The 12,738-nt window shown below is 42.6% G+C and overlaps 1 protein-coding gene across 2 annotated transcripts in view; it reads right to left on the bottom strand.

Moving 5' to 3' along the window:
• LOC138569361 (uncharacterized) overlaps window positions 1–12,738 on the bottom strand; it is a 309,424-nt gene that overhangs the window by 246,727 nt on the left and 49,959 nt on the right. The gene's annotated exons all lie outside the window — the stretch shown is intronic.

The raw sequence follows: 12,738 nt of genomic DNA, 5'->3' as shown, positions 1-12,738 counted from the left end.
CCCGCTGAGGGACTTCAGGGCAAATAACAGTGCCGCTAATAGCTGTACCGTTATTTGCTCCTTCCCCATTCCCATTGAGCCTTATTGTGAATCTGATAAAATGAGGAGCCTGGTATTGTTATCGTTAGACTCATCATTAGTATCTGTAGAGAACCATTAACCATTATTAGACTCACTGTTAGAATCACCATTACTTTGCTATGGAATTGCTATCCATTATTGCATTCTGTTTAGTTCTGATTATCACATTGCTGAAGTAGACACCATTACACTATCCACATATTAGACTGACACCTTTGTATTTATTTGCAATATGCTTTTAGAATGATACTGTATGCATATGTTGCTTCCCATTAGGAGAGAAACCTGCTGCCACTTTGGACTTTGACATTTGAAATAGAATGACCCTTGCATTTGCACATATTTGAAGTGCCATGTAGTGTTTTAGAGACACAACATATACTCACCATGATTTGCTGTTCATCTATGTTTGCATTAGATATAGCACTTAGGCTAAAAGAGAAAATGCATTGCTTGCACCACACACACACTGGCATATTTGAAATGCACGTAAAGCCATTCACACATTGCTATGCTTTGTAGAGACACATTTAGAGATATGTTTGGTATGTCATGTATGTATGTATGTATGTATGCACTTAGAATGAGTTTGCATTATGTAGTTAGCGCTTGCATTGCGAGAGATTTGCGGTAAACACTAGGAAGCATTCCGAATGAGACACAAGGCCTATGAGACATTTTTTGATGGGGAAAGACAGAAGTTGCTCAGTGCAGAGAAATGTTATGGTACACTGTTCGTAAACATTGGCAGACACACACAGATAACATGAACCCTTGTCCGAGAGGGAAGCTTGTCAGCTTGGCTAGTGTGCTTCGCGGAGAGAACCCTGAGGGTTGGGGCCATGAAGGGAGTGACGATGGAGAGATGGCAGAAAGTGCTTTTGTATGAGAGGGACGGGGCCTAAGAGCATTTTGTAATGCAGAGTGAAGCCTACAGTGGAGAGAATGGAGAAACAGGGAATAGATGATGTATTTTGCAACATACTCGGAAGGCCAAGGCAGAGAGATATGAGGTCACGCTGACAGCACACGAAGTGACAGGATATGCCGTGCAAGGAACACGCAAACACAGACAGGCAGGCATTTTGCTAAACGCTGAGGGAGAGACATTCTTAGACATTCTGTGCGTCATTGGAGACTATAACCAGGAGGGCTGGAGAGAAAGGAAACTAGAGAGTTGTGGGAGACTGAAGAGTTGTGGGAGTCTGCACGAGAGGAGTCTGCACTAGGGAAGTGTTGTGGGACTGCACGGGAGATCGAGAGTTGGCCAGAGAGATTGGGAGAGCCACAGAGAGGGAGTTGGCTGGAGATGGTGCTTGGTGCATTAGACTGATGGGCCTTGATGAGATCGATGAGGCAGAGAGAGAGCTTGGCAGTTGGCAGTCTTGCGGCCTGCCACTGACTGATTGAGGCCTGGCCAGACACACACACACACACACACGCACGCACACGTACACACACGCGCACACACACACACACACACACACACACACACACACACACACACACACACACACACACACACACACACACACACACACACACACACACACACACACACACACACACACACACACACACACACACACACACACACACACACACACACACACACACACACACACACACACACACACACACACACACACACACACACACACACACACACACACACACACACACACACACACACACACACACACACACACACACACACACACACACACACACAGAGCTTTGGGAGAGGAGAGTGTGGATGGTGTGGATTGAAGGTGTGGATTTATCCATGAAGGTGATGGATAATGGATGATTGAAGCTTGCATTAGATTGCATTAGAACCACACACTTGCAGCACAGGTTTATAGATACTGCATGGTAGCTTTGCAACAGAAGTATAAAAGGTGCAAATTAGGCAAAGCATTAGAACTGCCTGCATTGTCAAACATTATGCTTAGCTGTGTGTATATAAATAAATGTATCCCATTGTTATAAATTGAATCGATTCTTTGTGTTTTCTTTGTGTCTTAGTGTTATTTGTTATTGCCCACGGTAGTAAGATGGGTGTATGTTATTTGGTGTAATCTAGGAGTACACAGTGCACATGGGGCCTGATACGAATGCAGCCAAAGGGGGTGTATAGTGATCCACACCCCCAATAGGAGATTGTCAAAGATTTTCTGAAGACCGGAGAGCGTGCTTGCACATAAAGGGGGGGGCAACACGACGGTTAGGGGGTTGGGTTTTTCAGACTGACAAAATGGAGGGGACACCCGGATTTTTCACTTAATGCTAACCTATAGAGATAGATGTTTTGCAGCTGGTCTGCTGGCATACTTATCGGTTTTGCAAGAGTCGAAGTTTGAACATCTTGTCTGTGCAACTGTGTAATTGTTTTTTGTTTTCCTGTTAGTTCGTCGTGGGAAGAGATTTTTCTTTTTTGTTCCATGCTTTGTCTGTCTTGGTTATTTAGAGCATGCTGTCTGCAATTTCGTTCGTTGTAGGAAGGGGAGCGTAATTGTTTGACTTTGGTTGCCGGAATTGGTTGTAACATTGACCCAGAACAGTATTTTATGACTGGAAATGATTGTATGAATAAATGTACATTAATTCACCAAGTGAGAGAAACCGTTTTTTTATTGAAGACGCTCGGGATAATTGAAACTGCAGAATGAGTTCATTTCTAAGTGATCTGAAGGCAATAAGAAATTGGCTTAAAAATACCCTTGCTTCCTGGGAGGCATCCCATGAATCAACTGTATTGAAAGTGAAAAGTGTAGCTACAGAAGGGAGCCCATATATTGTTGACTTGCACTCAGTAATATGTCGTCTCAAAGATGTGATTAATAACTGGGAAAATGTCCCAGAATCAGACCCATTGAATTCAATTTCATCAGCAGTGATGGGCAGGAATATAGTTCATGTTGTTCAAGTGGAGAAAAAGTCACCTCAGAACAATGGAAGAGATAGGACAGACATGTGCAGTGTGCCTAGAGAATTGGCTAGAGGAATGCATAAAGGGGGTGCCTATGAAAACTTGAGGTATTGTGAAACTGTGTCATTAGAGAGACACCTGCATGAACAGAGTTATGTGCATGAAGAGAGTTATGTGCAGATCTTTGATTTGAACAGAGAGAGAGAGACAGTTTTTGCAGTGGTAACATCAGCGATTTGTCTACGTGTTCGAGTGAAAAAAAAATATTGTCCAATGACCTCGATATTTTGGAAACATTGAGAGAGAACACTGATAAAGGGAATCGTGCTAAATTTGGATGTTTTAAAAGCTTGGATGCCTGGAATTTTTGTAGTTTAAATGTGTGCATGGAGAGCATGTTTGTTGACATTCGAGAATGCGCGCGACTGGCAGACTGTATTTGAAGCACGAGTTAGCAGTGCATGTGTGAATGTGAATTGCATTGTATATAAGAGAGGCTGTTTGAATGAAACTGATGTGATTTTTTAGCATGTAATAATTCAGCTTTGTGAATTCTTAATGAAGAAAAATGGGGAGAGTGTTGTGATATTTAGAGGACATGGAAGTGATACAGAAGGAAATGCAGGAGTGAAATTGAATGCAGTTGTGACATTTTTGAATGTGCAGCATTTGAATGTGAAATGTCTGGAGTATGGGAAACTGGCTGTTTTATTTTGTTTTGAAAAGGATAGGGATGGAATGGCAGGAGTCATGCACTAAGCTTGCATGCATTATGATGCAGGGAGAGACAGGCCTAGTGAGACAATAGTTATATGCACCGACACATTGATGAGACACAGGGGAACTAGCATGGATGTCATTGAGAGACATGGGAAAGTGTAGGACTAGCAGATGTGCACTTCAACGCACAATGAGAAATGCTGTTTTATTTTGGTTTTGAAACACCTGAAACTGAATAAGAGTGATTCTTGCACTTTTGTTTTTTTACAAGCAATCTGGAGAGACACCTTCACTAGACCGAGATCGCACAGACCGAGATCGCATTGATGACCAGACGAGATGGCATCGCCGCATGAAATGACCAGACCATGAATGAGACAGCAGCATGATGTCTGAGAGCAGATGTCCAGATGACCGGCATGATGACCGAACGAAATGAACAGACTGAAATGACCAGACCTTGTTGACTGTCTGTTCGAGATCAATGATGGCTGACACCTTGTGACTTTGCATGGCTGTTTTGAAGCAGCACCAGAGAAAGAGACTGGCTTTTGTCACAGTGCAATGTGACTTTGCATCATGGCTGTTTGATTGCAGCAATGATGAGACATTGGCATCTGACATTGACGCTTTGCAGCAGCACTTTTGGGGAATGCCGACCGACCAAGTTGAGGCCTTAGGGTGTTGCCTTGTCCAATAGCTGTGCTCTGAGAATGTACCCAGAAAATCTGCTGCTAGCGAGACTTTGTGGCATGGCACCTATTGCCATGGAGAGAGAAGATCGTGACCTACTGTGCAGAGAGTGATACACCTTGCAGCATCTTGTGCCAAGAGAGAAGAGCAGTGAGAAAATTGTTCAGCAGTGAAGCAGCAGCAGAAGAGAGCAGAAGAAGAAATTCGAATTGCTTCATGAGCAGCTTTTGTAATCCGCGGCGAGAAGAGAATCCATTTGGAATGCCTTACTTTGTGAACTAGCACCACACAAGTTTGTGCTTGAGCAGCAATGAGCAGGAAGACACGCTCTGAAAGCATTTTTTGCCTGATTCACATTTGGAAATGCAGTGAAGCTCTTGTTCTCTTGAGTGAAGGAGACAGAGCATGGTGCTTTGAAAGCATTTTTCACTTGCATTTAACGCTGGCTGTCCCTCATTGAAAGAGCATGGGACTGGCTGGCATGAAATGGCATGGCAACAGCATGACAACAGCATGACCTGGCAAGAGGAGAGAATTTGAACCTGCTAGAGATGGGCCTATGGAGAAGGGCCACTGTGTCCAGAGGAGAATAACCACCTGCAATGTCTTGCAAACACTCTGAATGAGTGCACCTGTCGCCTTTGTTCATGAAGTGAAGGGGAGAAAGGAGCGTAAGCATCGATTGGCATCAATTGAAAGTTCTGACACACAGCTTTTCCCTGTGCTACCTTAGAAGTGAAGGGCATGTGTGATCACTCCATGGGGACAAATGGGGCACATATGGTACCTGACACTTGCTTGCTCCTTGATAGAGCCCTGTGTGAGAAATCTCATTTAGCTTGCTGCCATTTATCAAGCAGGCCAACCTGAATTGGCTTGTACAAGTTTCTGCTGCCTGAACATTGATTGCCTGAACACTATTGGCTTGAACACTTTGCTGCTTCACGTTTGCTTCACACTTTGCTGCTGTGGAGAACCTTTGCAACCTGAACTCTGACCTTTTGCTGAACTCTGATATGCTCATTGTGAACACATGATCCTTTTGTGAACACTCGCTTTGTTACATTGTAGCTCTGTTGACATTCCTTGGCTGAATTTTTGCATCAGAATTGATTTGTACTGAATTTGTACTGTGCACGGTTGTGAGGACACACATACCTCATGAGAACTTGGAAATACCTTGGACTGGAATATATGACCAATACACTGCATGTATACACTGATATGTATGCATTGATCACTGAATGTTTGGCCTGTTTGGCTACTGACATCTGTACTGACCTTTGACACTTGTGAAAGTGATTGGCATATTTTGTGCTTGACATATTGAACAGGAAACACCTGTATGCACAGTACTTGTGTATTGATTCTATGCATTGCATTTTCGTTTTCTGCTTGTAGAGACACTTTCACACCTTTTGGCTTGTAGACACTTTTGACTTCTGACTTTTTGCTCGACTTTTGACCTTTGACATTTGGCTATGTTATTCTGATTTCTGACCGCTTTGCATTTGATATTTTAACTTGCCACTGATAGAGTGAAATGCTTGCATTTTGAAAAAAGCTTTTTTATGCATCATGATATATGTTTTTTTTCCTTTCTGTAACTTTGCTTGGTATTAGCATACCACGATTGCTATGCTATGTTTTGTTATGATTATGATTTATCTAACGATAAGAGGAGAGAATTATGAATCTGATAAAATGAGGAGCCTGGTATTGTTATCGTTAGACTCATCATTAGTATCTGTAGAGAACCATTAACCATTATTAGACTCACTGTTAGAATCACCATTACTTTGCTATGGAATTGCTATCCATTATTGCATTCTGTTTAGTTCTGATTATTACATTGCTGAAGTAGACACCATTACACTATCCACATATTAGACTGTCACCTTTGTATGCATTTGCAATATGCTTTTAGAATGATACTGTATGTATATTTTGCTTGCCATTAGGAGAGAAACATGCTGCCACTTTGCCATTTGAAATAGAATGACACTTGCACTTGCACATATTTGAATTGCCATGTAGTGTTTTAGAGACACAATATATACTCACCATGATTTGCTGTTCATCTATGTTTGCATTAGATATAGCGCTTAGGCTAAGAGAGAAAATGCATTGCTTGCACCACACACACACTGGCATTTTTGAAATGCACGAAAAGCCATTCACACATTGCTATGCTTTGTAGAGACACATTTAGAAATATGTTTGATATGTCATGTATGTATGTATGTATGCATTTAGAATGAGTTTGCATTATGTAGTTAGCGCTTGCATTGCCAGAGATTTGCGGTAAACACTAGGAAGCATTCAAAATGAGACACGAGGCCTATGAGCCATTTTTTGATGGAGAAAGACAGAAGTTGCTCAGTGTGGAGAAATATTATGGTACACTGTTCGTAAACATTGGCAGACACACACAGATAACATGAACCCTTGTCCGAGAGGTAAGCTTATCAGCTTGGCTGGTGTGCTTCGCGGAGAGAACCCTGAGGGTTTGGGCCATGAAGGGAGTGACGATGGAGAGATGGGAGAAAGTGCTTTTGTATGAGAGGGATGGGGCCTAAGAGCATTTTGTAATGCAGAGTGAAGCCTACAGTGGAGAGAATGGAGAAACAGGGAATAGATGATGTATTTTGCAACATACTCGGAAGGCCAAGGCAGAGAGATATGAGGTCACGCTGACAGCACACAAAGTGACAGGATATGCCGTGCAAGGAACACGCAAACACAGACAGGCGGCATTTTGCTAAACGCTAAGGGAGAGACATTCTTAGACATTCTGTGCGTCATTGGAGACTATAACCAGGAGGGCTGGAGAGAAAGGAAACTAGAGAGTTGTGGGAGACTGAAGAGTTGTGGGAGTCTGCACGAGAGGAGTCTGCACTAGGGAAGTGTTGTGGGACTGCACGGGAGATCGAGAGTTGGCCAGAGAGATCGGGAGAGCCACAGAGAGGGGGTTGGCTGGAGATGGTGCTTGGTGCAGCAGACTGATGGGCCTTGATGAGATCGATGAGGCAGAGAGAGAGCTTGGCAGTTGGCAGTCTTGCGGCCTGCCACTGACTGATTGAGGCCTGGCTGGAAAGACAGCAGAATGGGAAGTATGGGTTTGGCCTAGGCTTAAATTGATTGATAAGAACAGACACACACACACAGAGCTTTGGGAGAGGAGAGTGTGGATGGTGTGGATTGAAGGTGTGGATTTATCCATGAAGGTGATGGATGATGGATGATTGAAGCTTGCATTAGATTGCATTAGAACCACACACTCGCAGCACAGGCTTATAGATACTGCATGGTAGCTTTGCACCAGAAGTATAAAAGGTGCAAATTAGACATAGCATTAGAACTGCCTGCATTGTCATGCATTATGCTTAGCTGTGTGTATATAAATAAATGTATCCCATTGTTATAAATTGAATCGATTCTTTGTGTTTTCTTTGTGTCTTAGTGTTATTTGTTATTGCCCACGGTAGTAAGATGGGTGTATGTTATTTGGCGTAATCTAGGAGTACACAGTGCACATGGGGCCTGATACGAATGCAGCCAAAGGGGGTGTATAGTGATGCACACCCCCAATAGGAGATTGTCAAAGATTGTCTGAAGACCGGAGAGCGTGCTTGCCCATAAAGGGGGGGGGGCAACATGACGGTTAGGGGTTTGGGTTTTTCAGACTGACACTATGGGGGCTCAAATGGGAATGGGGAAGGGCCTTGGTGAATGGGGATTTACCGCCCCGCCAACCTTGGAATGGGGCGGTAATTCCCCCATTCACCAAGGCGGAATCGGTAAAATACCAGCGGCAACCATGGCGCTAATAGCGCCATGGTTACCGCCGTCCGTGTAATGAGGCCCAATGTCTTTTATGGAGTTCAATTAATGTTTTTAGAACACGCCTGGAAGGAGCAGATCATTCTTTAATATGAGCTGAACAGCGGTTGTTTGTCTCGTCCTAATTTTCTAGACGGGCAAAGTCAGTTTACGGATAGTGTTGTATGGCCTCATAATGTTTAACTCGAAGTGATAATTGCAGTAGACGCAAACATTGTGAAGGTCAGATTCTGATAGTTTGGTGAGGCATTATTACATACATTACTTAGAGCTCTGAATGTTCTAATAAAGTTCCAGGCCATCCATGACCAGGGCTGAACTGCCAGGGCAAACTTTCCCAAAATGGCAGACAGCTTTAACTACAAATGTATGTTCCAAACAGTGAAAGGAGGGCACCTTTTTATCTGTCTGTCTTGCCACCGCGTCAGATGTTATGTGGGGTGTTGAATTGGCGCTCTCTGTGGGTTAAATATTTGGGGGGCGGCACCATCAGGAATGTTAGGAGCTAGGCATCCTGAGTGCATCAGCTGGAGCCAGCCAAGATGGCGCCCAGCTGCGCAAGGGGGTTTCTTTTCCTTTTACTAAACCCATGAAACCTGGGGGGAAAAGTAATCAAATCTTTCACTGGCATATACATATTATCTAATTGCAAGAAAAAAAACGAGATTCCCTATTCGGGCTTTATTATTACCAATACAGCAACGGAAAAAATCACCATTTAAATATTGCATATAAAATGTGGCCGCTGATTTGTCAATTGAAAGACTTTCCGAGGAATTATGGTGTTTTTCCTACATATCCTTGTATAAGGAACTCATGACTCCAATATTCCCTTATGGAAGTGACATTCTTTTTAGCATATGTGCTTGAAGGGGCCCTTGGTCACCCATTCAGTTACTAGGGTCAGAACTCGGGGTTGTTTCTTTGTCGATATTAGCCATGTGGAGGACAATATCTCTCCGTGTGAATATGAAGTGTTCTGCCTATGGTATTATACTGTCCTTGAAAACGGATGCCTTTGAAACGTGGATTAGGTATTTCCCAATTTTAGAAAACGACTGTCAACTATAGACTTTGATAGTACCCTTTTTACTCTTGAATGTAATGTGGGTACTCTTATGAAAGTGATGAAAAAAATATCTTACTGTTGGGATTGGCAGCGTTCTCTTGAGTACTGCTTTACTGACCACTCCCTGCAAGAATATGTCAAATAAGTATAAGAATGCACAGAAACATAGTTTAAAATTCCCTAATGAGGAGTGCCCACATGTTTTTAATGCTGTATCAGTCTCATCAATTACCTGGATTGGATGTAATTGGTGCACGATTAGGAATCACAAAGGGAAACCACGTTTGTCGTCTCTGCTCCCAACCAGGAACTACTGAGACTTCAAAGCACACTCATGTCGGTTGCATTTGCTTACTACATTCTCGTTTCATATGCTAATGTTTTCGCGTTTGGTGCATAATGCACCCTTTTTTATACACTGAAGTGTTTTGGTTGCTTTTATTTAGAGGGGGAACACATATCTCTTATTTTTTCAATGTGTGCGTTTTTGTTATTTTAGATATTTGTTGAGAATTTGTATTTTTGATTGAATAAACTTTCCTAATTTGTTGTTGGTGTAAAGTTTGATTGTAAACCAGTTTGTCACCAAAAGAAATAAATCAGCCTATTGCAAGGCTTTTGGAGACCAGCCAATTCTTCACAAAAGTGGTGCTGCAACGCAACCTTCTACATGGCTCAGGTTTGACTCGGGCTGTGGTCTGCAGAAGAACTCGGCTATGCGCTACCAGTATTCAAGTCCCCTTCTCTGTATTTCTTTTTGGGTGAAGAACAGGTTGGCACTAAGTACTGATTTACCAGCCTTACTGCCAGCTGGACTTACTACAAGTGTGCGACCTGAAGTGTTGCAGGCTTCTACACGTGTGCAGCATAGGACACGCCGTTGAGTGTCAGTGACCGGCTACTCCAGGCTTCGGCCCATGACGGCTCATACTCCTTGCAAATCATGTTGCGTAAGAAAGGGATGCTGTCACAATGGCGGCTGCTGGCACGCGACTCTCCTGCTTTGTGGCATATCATAGATTCTCTCCTCTAGATCCGTGCTGGATGTAGGATTCAGCCTGCAGGCTGTGCCGCTGAAAGGAGTGCTGCCTCACAGGTGGTGCTTGTTTAGCAGTGTTTGTCTGTTACTTGATGATCGCAGCAGTAGTGGAGAGATGCATTCATTTAAAAGCTAGAGTGAGGGAGTAGCATTCTGCCAGAGGAGCGCGGTTGACTGCGTGCACCAACTATACTACCATGAGCTACTTTGTACTGTCTCAGGAAGTTATCTGACTTTATGTTAGTGAAACACTGCCTCACCACCTGCTTTTGTAGCATGTATCATGCATACTCTGTGCAGAGAGTCGTGCTCTAGTTTGCAGAATCAGTGTTCAATATCCAATGGGGATGATCTGCTTTTCTTTTTCTTTCTCTTGACTCCTGCAAGACTGCTGTGGATCCATTGTTTGACTTCAGGTTGGGCAACATACACACATTGGGTATCCAGTATGTACATCAGTAGGGAAAAATATTGCCGGGGATCATATTTGTAGTCTTACACTAACCAGTTTGTCCCCCTGCATATTTCAGGATGGGAGTTTGTTTATTGTGGCAGTCTTATAATATGTTGGGAGAGAAAACATATCCCCTTTCCGTCCATACGTTAGTGACCCACAAAATCTTTGGAGACTACATTGGACTAATTTCAAGAATACCTCTTTGCTGCTGGAGGTAACCGATTCTCTGGCAGGAGGCAGCAGGAGGTGGCTTTGCTACAGGGGTGTGGGAATGAAGGATTGCTACTATTAGACATTTGCCTGAGGAGGAGGTAGTATTCAGAAAGGTTCCTGAAGCAGAGGTAATATTTAGACATTTGCCCACAGAAGTGGTAATATTTAGACGTGCCTGAGGGAAAGGTAATAATTACACAATTTGTCTGAGGGAGAGGTTGCAGAGCGTGATTCTAACCGAGGAAGCAAGTATGGAAGGGCACTGGATCATTTCCGAGCAGAGGTTGGAAAGAAAAAATCAAATGTTCCTTTGGAGATGTATAACTTTTTGTTAGCGGACAAAATTCAAGGGCAGTCAGTGTACAATTATATTGCAACCTTTTCAAGCTTGATAGCTAGAGATAGGTCTGCCAGGCAGTACGATGAGTTCCTGGACAACCGGTTGATGAGGAGAACCTCCAACCATATAATTCAGGAATGTCTGAAAGCAGCCAAAAACCTGACTTATAGAGACAATTATGATTTCTAGAGTGAGTGAGTTAATGAATAAATGTGTTAAGATAGGGAATGCAAGAGAAGGGCGCCTGGGTGGTAATGATGCATGCATGGTAGTCAACACTAAGATGGCTGCCACAAAGTGATGATGGGGTTAGTAAAGTACAACATGATGGCAAGCTAGTGTGATTTCTGCGTGGATTGGTGAGGCATACGGCTAAAACCAAGAAATTTCGTGCTGCAAAGTGTGAATATAGAATATGTTGCCGGAGAGGAAATTATGCAACAATGTCTAGGACAGATGGGAAACTGACTGCTAATGCTTTGCCTTTTGAGGAAAGATTGGAAGAGGATAACGTAGGGCTACAGGACTAGGACAAGAATACGCCTGTTCCTCAATGTTGATCACACAACACTTCCCATGCTCCTTGACTTGGAATCGCCATGCACCAGTGTAACCAGAAATGTTTATGAAGATTCATTAAAAGTACATGTTTCCGAAGTATGTCCATTTGATTTATTATTAATTGCGCTTTGGTTTACAAAAACCTTACAGATCAATATAAAAGTAAGGAAAACATTTGCACAATAACATAGTCATGGTTATCCATTAATTAACCAAATTATTAAAACATTGGCCCAATGTATTTGAAGAATGTCCCCTCCAATATATATATATATATATATATATATATATATATATATATATATATATATATATATATATAGTTGTGTGACAAAGTGAAGCTGTAATACCAGCATAGGACAATTGTGGCAAGCTTCATGTGGCAGATAATTATCCATTGTGGTGGCCTGATGAGATCAAGGAACAATTAAGTTAGCACTCAGTCCTGGTGAAAATGTTCAAATTCTTTATGCTATTAAGGCTATCAGTTAAGACCACTCTGGCAGAATTTTATCCTAACGTTTTTGGGAACATCGTTGTTAAAAGGCTTAACACCAATATCATATCAAAGGATCTGCTACACATAAGGAGCACAAAATGAGAGGTATTTTTTTAATGTGACAGAGAGGACCTTAAGAAGGCATTGCAGACGTTATGTGTTTCAAATGTGATTGAGCCAGTTAACTCTTATGAGTGACTTCCAACCATTGTTTTGGTTTGAAAGGCAGATGAGAGATGAGAATGTGTGCTGAGCATATGAATGATATGTTACCATATGGATTTATAGGGA

This window comes from Ambystoma mexicanum, chromosome 2q (genome assembly GCF_040938575.1).
Source record: "Ambystoma mexicanum isolate Mex_15411 chromosome 2q, UKY_AmexF1_1, whole genome shotgun sequence".
Lineage (NCBI taxonomy): Eukaryota > Metazoa > Chordata > Amphibia > Caudata > Ambystomatidae > Ambystoma > Ambystoma mexicanum.
Note: the sequence above shows the minus strand (reverse complement) of the source record. Positions and strands in the feature narration are given on the sequence as shown.